Here is a 14,335-nt window from a genome sequence, read left to right on the forward strand (position 1 = left end):
CAACGTGAGATATATTGTTAATAACACCAAGTACGTTGTGTTTTTTCTTTCAGTGCTAAAATCGCAATTATGTATTAACTCTTTGTGTCTAGCGTACATTTATCCTTTTTTTCTTTTCAAATAAATATGTTAAGGAATAAATATGTCTTGTAACTACTATAAAACATTTACTATAAAAAGTAAGATTTATATAACATATAGAAATATCAAAATATTTATGAGAACAGCGATATACTGACGTAAAAATATATGAGGGATAATTCCTTATTCTATAATACAAAAACTGGCAATGTAGTGGAACGAGTTTAATTATGTAATATTTTAAATTAAAAACACTAAAAAGCTTGATATTTTCGTATTTGGCAGATTCAGCTTTATATGCACCAGCCATTTCGTTTGACTGTAAAATAGGCTATACAGAGGTTTCATGACACGACGGGACTTGAAATTATTTCCCGAGATTTCCAACCCCGTTATATGTCTTGACCAATTATTTGTGTATATATTTTCAGATCATTCCCTCACCTCGTTTTTCCAGAAAAATCTTTTGATTTTGCTAAATGACACGAAACTAAAAAGCATTGCAATTGTCATTTAAGTCCGACACTTAAATTATAAACAAATCGATACTGACTATTCAATTCAATTCTGTAATCTCGCATTTATTATTATTTGCAAACTTTTCCATTAAATGTTTTTCACTTGACCTATATTTTATATCATTTTATTTCAAGGGTTTTGACCTCAGTGGAACACCTTACGTATCTGCCTTACAATAAGTCAAACTCCTACCGGAGCATTAGACGTTGCACGCCACTAGTGAGACGGATTAAAACAGAAATGTAATAGTGAGCCAGTGCAGATGTGTATTTACGGCCTACAGCGTTAACGAATGTGGACCAACACAAAGTGACAAAATCCTTGATACAATTACACACAAATAATGACTATGTATTAGCATACAGCTTTTTATCCAAAATTCTTACCTTTGAAATTTATAAATCAATTATACCACCGTTGCTTGACATAAGATAAATGTGTAAGAAATAAAGCATACACAATTACTATGTTTTTTTGACACAAAGTGTACAGAAATTATTAGAAATATTTTCTACACAAAACGGAATGCCTGACTAATTCATTACTTTAAAACCTAAGATACTCCCATGTTTCTTCTACGGCCTCTTTGGTGAATTGATATTGCAACTTGACACGGTTATCATATTCAAGAAAACATTAAATTTGCAACACATACTATGATTAATACGCTCGTAGAAAATAAATCTCGTACAATATATTCATCATTAAAACAGATCATTTGCATACATAAATCAAACGGTGCATTTATTATTATTATATTACATCAATGATTCTTTAATAGTTCATTGAGTAATACATTTTATTACTGTCTCTAATTGCACAAACCTCTTGAAATAGATGCAAATGTCAAAGAACAATTTTTCCTACTAGCAAATTAACTAAATTTATTGCATAAAAATTCCGCAGTGATTGCAAAAGTTTTGTGATTAGCGGTCACCACAAATTTCTTTACACAATGTTATCCCTGAAGTCCTAACCAAAGTAATATGTCAAGGACATTTCCGCGTGTCTTGGTCGTTTTTCTTTTCGTTTACTTTACATTTATGTACAGAAAAGGGATAATCAGAGCGGAATTTTCAATGTTGGACTTTCTTTAGGTTGTATTTTTCTCCATTTTACAATTTCTTTGTATCATTTCTGTTACATCAGACCGATTTACACATTTTGAAAAAAAAATGAAACATATTCAAAACATATGTCGTGTATTTCATTAGTAGAATAAGTATATTGAAAAAGCCTTGTTTATAAAGTACTCCATCTACACTAAGTAGCAGGTTAGTAATTAATTATTAATCCATGCATATAATAATTACCATTATACAGTATGTAATTTGGCGGTAAATTTACATTCAGACGAATGTGAAAAAGTTGATCTCTACTTCAAAACCATATATAAGATACAATATTGCCTCTAGTTGTATGAGCAGCATATGAGAATTTCTTAGATATTTACAGTTTAGATTTGCATAATATGTATCTGATGGTAAATAAAACTAGACATTTTATTATTTTCTTTCCATGCATACATTTACAGGCACATTCCCAAATGTGCAATTTAATGAAATGAAGTTTAACGGCTGTTTTTATAATATAAACTAATGACGTAATTTCTCTTTATTGTAGACGTAGAACACTGACTTAACAGAGTAATACGTAAAAATGTAATTCAGTTATATTATATATCTCGAATAATAATGAAATTATTTATCACGAAATAGGTATTTCAACACATTAAAAATGATGTATAATGTTCACGATAATATCAAGTCAAGCAAACGTCAAATAATTTATTGGCAAAAACATTTACATGTTCATCGCCAAGTAACATTTTGGCGGTACAATACAAAGTACAGAAAAGTAAGATACATACATTATACATATAAATAGTTATTTATCAGCGTACACGATTTCAAACAAATGTATTAAGTAGATTCGTTTCTTAGTTGCATTGCTGAATAAACAAATTTTGCTAAGTTAACAATTACATTTTTGTTCGTACATTTCATTATTGATATGAATTTATTTAAATTAGGCCATGAGCAATAATATCTAGGTAAACATGTTTTCCTTAAGTCGTTATAATATGGGCATACTAATAAGAAGCGATATTCAGTTTCAATTTGTTTGATATCATTTGGATTTGTTAGTCATACACCTTTTATTTTTGAGGATTGTAACAGACAATAAATAAGTGTTGACAGATGTGTAAACATTCAAAAAGCGTCTAGGAAATTGGAAAACTTGGAATTTGAAACTTGAAAGGCTGCCTTACGAACGCTTGGTTGTTTACTTATTCTTCGGGCTGATGGCTGTCATTGCTTTTCATGTTTTCATAAAACATACGGAAGTTATTGCTCGTATGATACTTAAATATGCCCAAATGTCATCAAAAGCAGTTTTACACGTGGAAGAAATGTATTTTCGAGACTGTAAAAATGAAACGAAAAAACAGAGACGATATTTGGTGATTGGTACTTTGCATGAATAGAAGTAAATTTTCTTCTTTTTATTACTTTTGACATTTAAGTTATTTATCAATTTAAGGTTTGTTTTTCTCTAAACAGCCTGACATTGTCAGAATTGTCAGCAAAAATAAAATTGAGGAACCACGTGTGGAAACAGGAAGTCATTTACCTCTCTGGCGTAAGTTCGATCCCTGGGAGATGCTTTGGTAGTTTAGCACGGAAGAAGGTAGTCCAGTACTGGCGTAACTCTCCAGGAACGATGGTTAGGAAACTACCCGCCAATTTGACTGAAATACTGTTGGAAAAAGGCGTAAAATGAAACAAACAGACACACATTGTAAATCTTTTCCAATTACTGCGAAATGTTCATGCAATAAATGTAATTAATTTGCTTGTAGGAATAATTGTTCAACCATGAATATTTTCATTGACATTTGCATTTTATTTAAAGAGGTTTGTGCAATTAGAGACAGTAATCAAAATGAATTTATGTACTTTTTATGTAATATACAACGTGATTAGTTCTCACATTTATACTTTTACGAACAATTAAATATTAATATCATAATTGGGAATTCAGTACAAATAAACAAAAACAAATCAATTATGACGGGTGCAATCCATTAAAAAAATGATAACGTGTAGCATCATTCAGTCTATGCTGACCGAATATTGTAAATGTTAGAATGAATTTCTGATGTGTTTTATTTGATAGTTGTTTATGTTTATAGAAAAAGACACTTCAGGACAGTCACTGATTCCTATTTTATCTAATTTTGTAATGCAATGTGTAGTCAATGAAAGAACCCGTGGCTTTAACTTAAATTCCATTTAGTTTCGCTCGTTGTTTTTTCATTTAGGACACACGTTTTCTTGAATTTAGGGACCATACGCCGGTTTTCATGGAATTGCACTAACATGTTATATTGAATGTTCCAAGAAAGTAGCCGTATTAGCACAAATTCAAAACATTAACCATTTCATGCTAAAGGTTTAGTCGGTGCTAGTGGTGTGGACAGTAAAAATACCATTTTCTGATTACTTTGCAGATTCAATTTTGTACTCGTTTGAAGGGTCTTCCTTACACAAATGGAGATAATAAGAACGCCCAAAGAAAGTCCAAAACGGCAAAATTGAAAATGTTGCAGGATCGGTGTGATGAAGCCTATTCATCAACGATACTGTCAAGTGCAAACCACCGTTCACGCACTCTAGCACCGGCTTAAGCAGAATTCAACATTTTAACATAAAAATTGTGAAACTTTGAAGCCATAACACAAGCAATATGTCCAGCAGATTTCCGCTTTGCATGGTCGTTTTCTGGACTGGCGATTCGGTCTTTCTTTATATAAAGCGATATATAATCAAACAAAAAAGTACATTTTTTTTCGAGCACCATTAGTCTTATTTCGTTGCAGATTCGAATGTGTACAGTTTTGGAGGGTCTTCCTTACACATTTTAAGGCCCAAAGCCCTAACCCAAGCAATATTTTCGAGAGATTTCCGCGTGGCATCGTCGTTTTCAAGACAAGCTATTTCTTTATATATTTAAAATATCATAAAAAAATAATTTTCCCGACCAACTCGTTAAAACACCATTTGTCTGATTCCGTTGTAGGTTCGACTTTGCACAAGTTCTGAGGGTCTTCTTTACACAGCCTAACCAAAGTAAAATGTCCGAGCGATTTTCGCGTGACATGCTCGTTACTTGGACCGTGGATTTGTTTTTTTTTTTCTGTATATACATTATAGAAAAACAATCTCCATCCAAATGTTTACACATCATTTGCCTGAGTACGATGAGGAAAATATACATATCATTGTATCTAGCCAACCATTTAAACATCATTTGACTACTGATTCCGTCGAAGGTTCGTTTTTGTACAGGTTTGGAGGGTTTTCCTTAGACAATGTTAGCCCGGAAGTCCTAACCAAAGCAATAAGTCCAGGGGATTCCAGCGTGTCTTGGTTGTATTTTCTTTTATGTACTTCCATTTATGTAGCAAAGCAGCATTTTTAATTTTGGACTTTCTTAAGGTTGTATTTTTTCTCTATTTCACAACTTCTTCGTGGCATTTCGATACGGTTTAATGATGGTTAAAAAGTTTTGAATCTCTAGTATGTTTTAGAAAACAATATTTCTATTATTGTATTTTTTCTCTATTTCACAACTTCTTCGTGGCATTTCGATACGGTTTAATGATGGTTAAAAAGTTTTGAATCTCTAGTATGTTTTAGAAAACAATATTTCTATTATTATTGTGAAAGTAAATCTGAATCCTATGTTACAACAAAAATTAAAAAAAAACGAATATTGACGTATTAAAGAATAGTATAATTGTATCTTATCCACGTTAGTTACTGACTCGAGACAGGATGTGTGGAAAATCATATCGGTTAAACATACATGTTTTTTTTAAATATCTTTTCAATATGTTTCCTGTCCTATGCTTCATGAGGGTCCATCCTCCCGTACAGCATCATCTGGTAGCATTATATAGGATATATTTGGTCAAAAGTGACGTCATCATTGCCAATTAGAGAAGAGTATTTTTTAATCAGCGGGATATAGCTTACAAGGGCCACAGTTATGATGGGTATACTATACTGATGGTGTATCTTTGAATTAATTAACTATAACCACTTATATTGTGTGGTTTAAAAAAAAAGTATTTGCAAATGTTTTTTACATTTTTCCATCTGTGTTCTGGTCAAAGCCTGGACGAGTATACAGTTGTACAAATAATTTTGAACGAGGCACCAGCTGAGTCTGATATACGTACGTGTCCAATAGAATCAGTACGTTTCGTCAATACGTCAATTAGAATAAGGATTTGATATAAATGAAGATTCTCTGAGATGAAAGCGAGGCTAAATGGTGTGTGATAATATGTACTTGATATGAACCTTATGAATCTTGAAATAAAAATTGATGTCATAAGAGGTGTGGTATGGATTTGATAAGGACTTTTTGAAGTCTTGAAATACAAACAAGCTAAATATATAAATTTTGAGCCCAAACAATAACATATCAGTAGTACATTTCATGATTTTTTTATAAAATCTGATGCATTATATTCATAAAACCACATCGCATTTTATACACAAAATTTGATTTATTTACTAATTGTTTCTATTTATCTTGTGACCGAGGAGTTGTTGTCGCTGCCTTTTGAAAAACATGCCACAGGCGTCAGTGGGGTTTTTATCCTGCAAGACTTTAGATTCTTGAGTAAACTATCCTGCTAGCATGCGGAATGTATCGTCCTAAAAAAAAATCACAGATAGACAATAATATATATATTGTTTACTTCATACAATATTGAATATCAAAAAAGTGGCTTTAATAATAAATGGTTATTAGAACATATCAGTAGGTACAGTTAAGCGGTAACAAAGTAATTCGCAAATGTGGAGCAAATATCATTACCAACCATTTACATTTAGGAATGTTCTGGTATCAAATTGTTTGCTTCATGCGGGTAATTTCCATAATAAATAAATGTATTTTCCTGTTATATCAGACCGACTGACGCACTTTAAAAACATGAAACATATTCAAGACATACATTATGTATTTCAATTATAAATAAGTGTCTTTATACTGCTTTGATTATAAAATTCTCCATTTACACTAAGTAGCAGATTAGCTATAAATTATTCATCTTTTAATATTATCATTACCGTAATACAGTGTGTAATTTAGGGGTAAATGAAGATTCAGACGAATTAAAGAAGTCTATATCAAGAACAAATATAAGATACAATATTAACCCCAGTTGTATGAGCAACAGATGAAAGTTTTATAGAATTTTACAGTTTAGATTTGCATATTTTGTATCTGATCGTAAAAATAATAGACATTTTATATTGTTTTCTTTCCATGCATACTTTTACAGGCATATTCCCAAATGTACAATTTAATGAAATGAGGTTTCGAAGCGGGTTTTATATAGACGAATGAGGAAATGTTTATTCTAAAGTAGGCATAGAACTTTGACCTTGAGCGGTAGATGAAAAAACGTAATTAAGTAATAGTGTATATCTCAATTAATAAATAAATGATTTATCACGAAATAGATATTTCAAAAACCTAAAAATGATGGATAATTTGCACGATAATATAATTGTATTGTTTATTGCCAATTACAACAACATAATGTATTAATGCAAAAGGATAAACGATATAAATAAATTAATTAAGTACCAGTACAATATAAAAAATTTTGGGAATGTTAAGTAGTAGAGTTATGCATTTGATGACTTATTTAATCCAGATTAATCTAGTTTTATATATTAGATAGGATATCAATATATTTTTTCAATATACAACAGTAGTTAGTTTTGTGATGTTGAAAAGTATGACAGAAAATGACATGTTTTATTAAGTTAAATATTCTTTATCGTCGATATAAAATTTCCTAAAATACCTTTCTACTTCTTCAATAATGCAGTAGTGTATGTCTCAGTGAAAGCTGCATAATTCGGCATGCATCTTTTTCATTTCAAGACAAACATTTTATATAGTAATGTAAAATATGATAAACAAGATCAACAAGGAAAGGCGGCGTTCAATGAACGCAACCCCCATATGACCAAGCAACAAGAACCAGTGGCGAGGAGCCCAGGCGCAACCCAAACAAAACAGGACAGGGCAAAGACAGAGCACGGACCACTGCTTATCTAACAAATTTACGATTTCCTGCTTTCGTACACTACTTAATTTTTCGCTTAAAGATACATTTCTAGTTTAATCTTTAGCTTTTTTTATATCTAAATTACCAAAATATATCTTCATTAAGGATAACGTTAATTGTATTTTTGTTTTGTATATAATGATGCCTCTTCTAATCTATAATACATGTAATATAACACATCATGTTCACTAAAATCTGTTTTCTGAAGCTAAAAAAAAATAGCAGTACCACAACCTCATTTATACCCCTTAAAAAAAACATTAAAAGTTGTTACGAAAGATTAACTTTCACAACCTGTAGTTGGATAATGGAAGTTCGTAACGTAATTCTTAATTCTAAAAAGTTATGTTAATGTTTTTTGTATCCATTATACCAACATACCTTATACATAATTTCTGAACGGATGCGCCTCTTTCAATTTTCAACTTTCAAAATATCATAGCAATAAACACTTTACTTTTGAAGGCGTATATTACTTATACACAACATTGTATGTATGTTATTTCCCGCTTTAATTAATTAATTACTATGGAAATTATTATTACTAGGAGAGGTGATGTTTATATTTGAGTTGTGGCGATTCTTTTGCAGAACCAACTAAATGCTAAGAAAATATATATACATATTTATTTTATGCTTTTCAGTGGATTACTGATTTATCCGTGAAAATTATATTTGATAATTTGAAAACTACTTTTTTAAGATTTTTCCCATGTGGTACCTCAATTTTATTTTTGCTAACAATTCTGACAATGTCAGGCTGTTTAAAGAAAACGCAAAGCTGAAATTAATAAATAACTTAAATGTCAAAAGTAATAAAAAGAAGAAAACTTACTTCTATTCATTCAAATTCCAATCACCAAATTTCGTCTCTAAATTTTTTGTTTCATTTTTACTGTCTGAAAAATACATTCCTTCCACATGCAAACTGCTCTTGATGACATTTGGGCATATTAAAGTATCCTACGAGTAATAGCTGCCGAATGCTTTATAAAAAATTGAAAAGCAATGACAGCTACAGTTCGTAGAACAAGTTCCAAGTCTTCCATTTTCATAGCTGCTTTTTTCATGTTTTCACATCTGTCAACACTTATTTTTTGTCTGTTTCAATCCTCAAATATGTTTTCTTTCTTTTAAAAAGGTGTATGACTAACAAATCAAAATGATATACCTCTGAATCAAACACAATTATTTTCCTCCCGTTAAATACACAACTTTAAGAAAATTTCTGCCGCATACATTTAACAAAGCCAGGTCTAATATAAATTCGCAGTAAGTAACAGAAATATGGATGGATGGTTGGAATTTTCTCCTACAAGAATTGTTTGTTTTTATTATTAAAACAAGCGATCATTCATATTTTTTAAACAAAATAAATAATATCACTGTCAGTTAATGTTGATTGTCGGACTTATTTTTCAGCTCAAGACTTCTTGTTTTTAATGGGAAATTCGCACTAAATGGGGCTCTCAATGGGGAAACAGATTTTAATATTTATGTTAATATTATGGAAATTTCGTTTAAACTTATTTTTTAGCATAGAATAAAAAGAAAATTTGTTTGTTTGTTGTGTAAGATGTAATTTTATTTCATCTCGTGAACTTTAAAAACAGTATTCTCACGAGTGGCGTAAACAGTATTCTACTTATACTGTTTTTAAAGCCCACTCGATGAAATAAAATTTCATCTTACACACAAACAAACAAATATCCTCTATATATTAAATTAACACTAGTGTATTAGCAGGAAAAAAAATCGCAGAAAGTCCATGTTTTCATTGTCTTTGCCTTCGAGAAAGATTTGAACTTTGTGTATGTATGAACGATAATTGTTGTATTTGATGGATTACCCGTATTTCCATAAAACGAACAAATGGCATTTATTTTTTTCTGAAAACCTTGAACTTGTTGGTTTGCTGCGGTTTTAAAAGTTATATATCTTAACTTGCATTCAAAATATTGTTCTTCTATAATTTACAGCAACAATTACAGACAGAAAGCGAAATGAATTGATGCCAGTCAGTTACATGTAAGGAAACGACAAAATGTTACCTCGCACGTGTATCAGAGAGATATAAAAGAAAACGGCAGTATGTTAACTCTTCCCAAATGGACGTGAACGAAAACGACAGAATGTTTACTCGTGATGATTTATTAAAGAAATCGACAAAATGTTAACTAATTATTAAAGAAAAACATAATATTAATTCTCTGCGGCAATATATTATAGAAGACGAATGTTAACTGGTGGCGACAAGATGGTTATCATCCCTCGCATGCCTCTACCAAAGTGCCTTTCCATGCACTTAGCACGTTTCAAACCGGTAACATCTTGCATTTATTTTCAAATCGAAACATGGACCGCATTTAATAGATTTCACTTTAATTTAATTTATAATTATAATTGATATGTTTCAAATATTAAGCAACATATTACTTTTTTTTCAAACCAAAACATGCAGGACCTTGAATAGATTTAACTTTAAAATTATAAGTTTCAAATATGTAGCATATTGCATTTCTTTTTCAGACCGAAATATGAACCGCTTTAAACAAATTTCACTAAAATTATGAATAAAGGTGTGAGATTAATAGTATTTAAATATTTTTTTTCTATTGTTTTAAGAATATTAAAGATAGCAAAATAATGGTACGTGCGTTTAATTAAGTGAATACACTACCGTAGTATTAAAGTAACCGGTAGTACAAGAAACAACCAATGCGCTTGAGAGTAAAATGATGGTAAAAATTAAACAATTAATACTTAAATTTAAATTATCTTATAACTTACGTTATATCTCGTCAGAGTTTTTGTAGATCTTTGTGAAGCGACTTATATCATGGTTATATATTAATCACTACTGTTACAGGGGCATCAGTGACCAGGTGGTTAAGATCGTTGACTTCAAACCGCTTGGCCCTCACTGCTGTGGGTTCGAATCCTGTCAGGGACTTTGAATTATTTCATGAGAAGAAGCTATCCAGCTAGCTTACGGAACGCCGATGGTTCAACTCAAGGTTCTTGAGGTTCTCGTACAATAGATTCATCATTTAAATAGATCATTTGCATACATTGATTTAATGGAACATTTATTACTATTATATCATATTTACATTAGTAGTACATTAATAGTTCATGAAGACAATAAATTTTGATTACAGTCTCTAATTGCACAAACCTCTTTAAATTAAATGCAAATTGTCAAGGAAGATATTTATGGTTGAACAATTATTCCTACTAGCAAAGTAATTACATTCATTGCATGAACATTCCGCAGTGATTGGCAGAGTTTTACAATATGATTAGTGCTCATATTGAATAATTGACTTATATACTATACCGAACAATCAATTATTAATATCATAATAAGAGAAATAAGTACAAGAAATAAAATAAAATACGACGAGTGCAGTATATCTATGATAACGCTCAACATCATTCAATTCATACCGACTGAATATTGAAAAATTTAACATGCATTTTTGATGTGTTTTATTTCATACGTTTTTGTTTTTTGTGTAGAAGGGAACACTTTTTAGTCTTATGAACACATCATTGATTTATGCAGTTACCAAATTCAACATTTCATCATTATCACCGTTGTTTATATTTCAGTTGCAACATTTAATGCTGCCGTTTTGGAATTTCTTAAAGTTGTATTTCTCTTTAACTTACAACTTCTTCGTTGCATTCCGATAAATTATAGTGATTATTAAAACGTTTTTAATATATTTGATATACTTTAGCATAATTTACGGTAAATAGAGGCTAAATTACGGATATTAGATTTTCCAATAGTATATGAAACTTTCATCAAATAATAATATTCCAGGAATATATGATCAAACATATTTCATTAATTCACAATAATGCGGTTATTTACGAGGCCTAAAATGACCTACATTTTCTCCATAATTATGTTTTTCTGAATAAATAATGTTTTTATCTATTTCATACTTTGTAAATATTTATTTAAATGCATTTCAAATAATTTTACTTACCAAAGTATTATTAGTAGCAACATGCAACTAATTAAATTCAGAAATATAACCAAATGTGTTAAAAGTCAAATTTAGTTCCCCAATTAATTGGTTTGTAGAAGCCGATTTATTCCGATAATCTTTGATTTTTTTTATTTTTTTTTATTTTTATTTTTTAAATATTCATTTCTTCACAAGAAAACATTTATTCTTAATATAAACCATGACTCATTCATTTAAAAATAGTTTTACAACAGCATTACCAATTACAGTAATCACACTAAACATTCATACTGTTACACTGAAACATATAAATTCTAATTTTGTTTTTTCAATATTTATAAGACCCTGATTCGCACGATTATGTGTTTTGATAACTGCCTCATTTTAAAAATCTACATAAACTTAAAGTGCGGTAACGTAAAGTTGAATATGTTTCATTTCTTAAAACTGTCAGAAGATATGTTTTGTACGAAAGAGCTGTGGGGGTATTTCAACTTTATGAATGCAAACTTTTATCTTCGTGACTTAACAATTTTATTTCCGCATATTCGTTTTGTTAAAACAGTGAATTCGTGAAGCTGAAATCGTGAATTCTTAATGTTGAAATTGTGAATTCACGAACATACAATAGTGAATTCAGGAAGATTAAATCGGGATTTCATTAATTTGAAATGTTCCGATCGGTCTTTATTAGTGTTTTCTTTTCTCACAGTAATAATGTGTCTAACCAATATGGTTTATGTTACTAGTAATACGTAAAAGATCGGTATGCCTTTATTGAAAGAAATTACTAAAGCACGATACATAATCCATTATGGAACACAAATATATTCTAAACAATAAAATGCTGACTATAATTCGGTATATCGGTGGTTGCATCAAGTTCAAAAGAACATATTTCAATATAAATAGATGGGTATTGTATGGATAATTTAACGCTTTTAAATTAATTGTTCGCCTGTTACTGTATACATTTGCAACATCTGGGTCTTAGATAACAAAATATTATCCGTGTGTATTTTTACTTTTCTTCATTTACTTATTACATTGTGTTCAATATAATAATAACAATAACGATATAATAAGAATCATCATATTTATTACAGTTTGTACAAATCTTAAAATGCAGCAAAAGAAATAAAAGACACGTTAAAACATTATACATTTTGGTTTCTTACACTACTTACAAACAATGATATAAACTTTTTGAGATATGTCTTTTTATTCTGTTATTTGTAGGTAAGATAAAGCTCGAAAGTATGGTCTACAGAAAAGCATTTACCGAAGCAAGATAAACATGTACACAATTAAACAGCATTAGCAGTGTGACGTTATCCTCCATCAAAAACAATGTTCAGATCTTCCAAACATACTATTTCCTGCCATTTGTTTGGCAACTAGTAACACATAATCAGGGAGCCAACATAATACTGCCACAAGACTTTCTGATAATAACACGTAAACAGTTTGTTACTCCATTTGAACAAACAAATGCCATTTTAAGGTCATATAAAAATCGCGATCTTTTGTGTTTTCTTTTAATCTTTTGAGAACGTATCTTCTTTGATTTATTGTTGTTTTCTGTTGTTGTTTTTTTCAATACTATTTTAAAATCGCATGAAATATATATTGTATATAAGTACACAATCATTACTTCATATCAGTACAATTTATGTAAATGCTGAACGTAAAAAAGCATCATGTTCCTACACATTCCAAACTATAAATTCAGAGTAGTTACAAATGTACTCATTATTATTTCAGCGAAGCAAGATTTAATTTCCTGGTTTGTTTTAAACAACACATATTTAAAGACAAGTACTACATAATTATGAACAATTTGTTATTATTTCCTCTGCTGAACTATACAATTAATTTCATGGCAATTCGCGTTTTGACTTTTCCCCCGATATCTTTATTTTAATTGATCATAAATTGAGATAGTTAGAAATCTTTTACACTTTGTTATCTGAAACGAATGATGATTTTACCGAAATAGACATAAACAAATTGCTAAAAATCGCACAATCTATTTAAAACTTTAATGACCACATTAACGGATGTTTCTTAATTATTCAAAATTTCATCATTGTTTTGTGTTTAAATGTTGAGATCTGCGTAAGTCGGTGCTATGGGGCGTGGACGGTAACTTGCTATTTCCAGTTGCTTAAAGGAACTCCACTGAGGTTTATAAGTCTAAAAACATAAAATTGTGAATTCAGGAAGATGAAATCGGGATTTCATGAAGTTGAAATGTTCCCATCGGTCTGTATTTAGTGTACTTAGTGTTTTCTTTTCTCACAGTAATAATGTGTCTAACCAATATCGTTTATGTTACTAGTAATACGTAAAAGATCGGTATGCGTTTATTGAAAGAAATTACTAAAGCACGATACATAATCCTTTATGGAACACAAATATATTCTAAACAATATAATGCTGACTATAAATCGGTATATCGGTGGTTGCATCAAGTTCAAAAGAACATATTTCAATATAAATAGATGGGTATTGTATTGATAATTTAACGCTTTTAAATTAATTATTCGCCCGTTACTGTTTACATTTGCAACATCTGGGTCTTAGATAA

Source organism: Ruditapes philippinarum, unplaced genomic scaffold, assembly GCF_026571515.1.
Source record: "Ruditapes philippinarum isolate M1 unplaced genomic scaffold, ASM2657151v2 ctg1283_1_1_1_1, whole genome shotgun sequence".
In the NCBI taxonomy this organism is placed as follows: domain Eukaryota; kingdom Metazoa; phylum Mollusca; class Bivalvia; order Venerida; family Veneridae; genus Ruditapes; species Ruditapes philippinarum.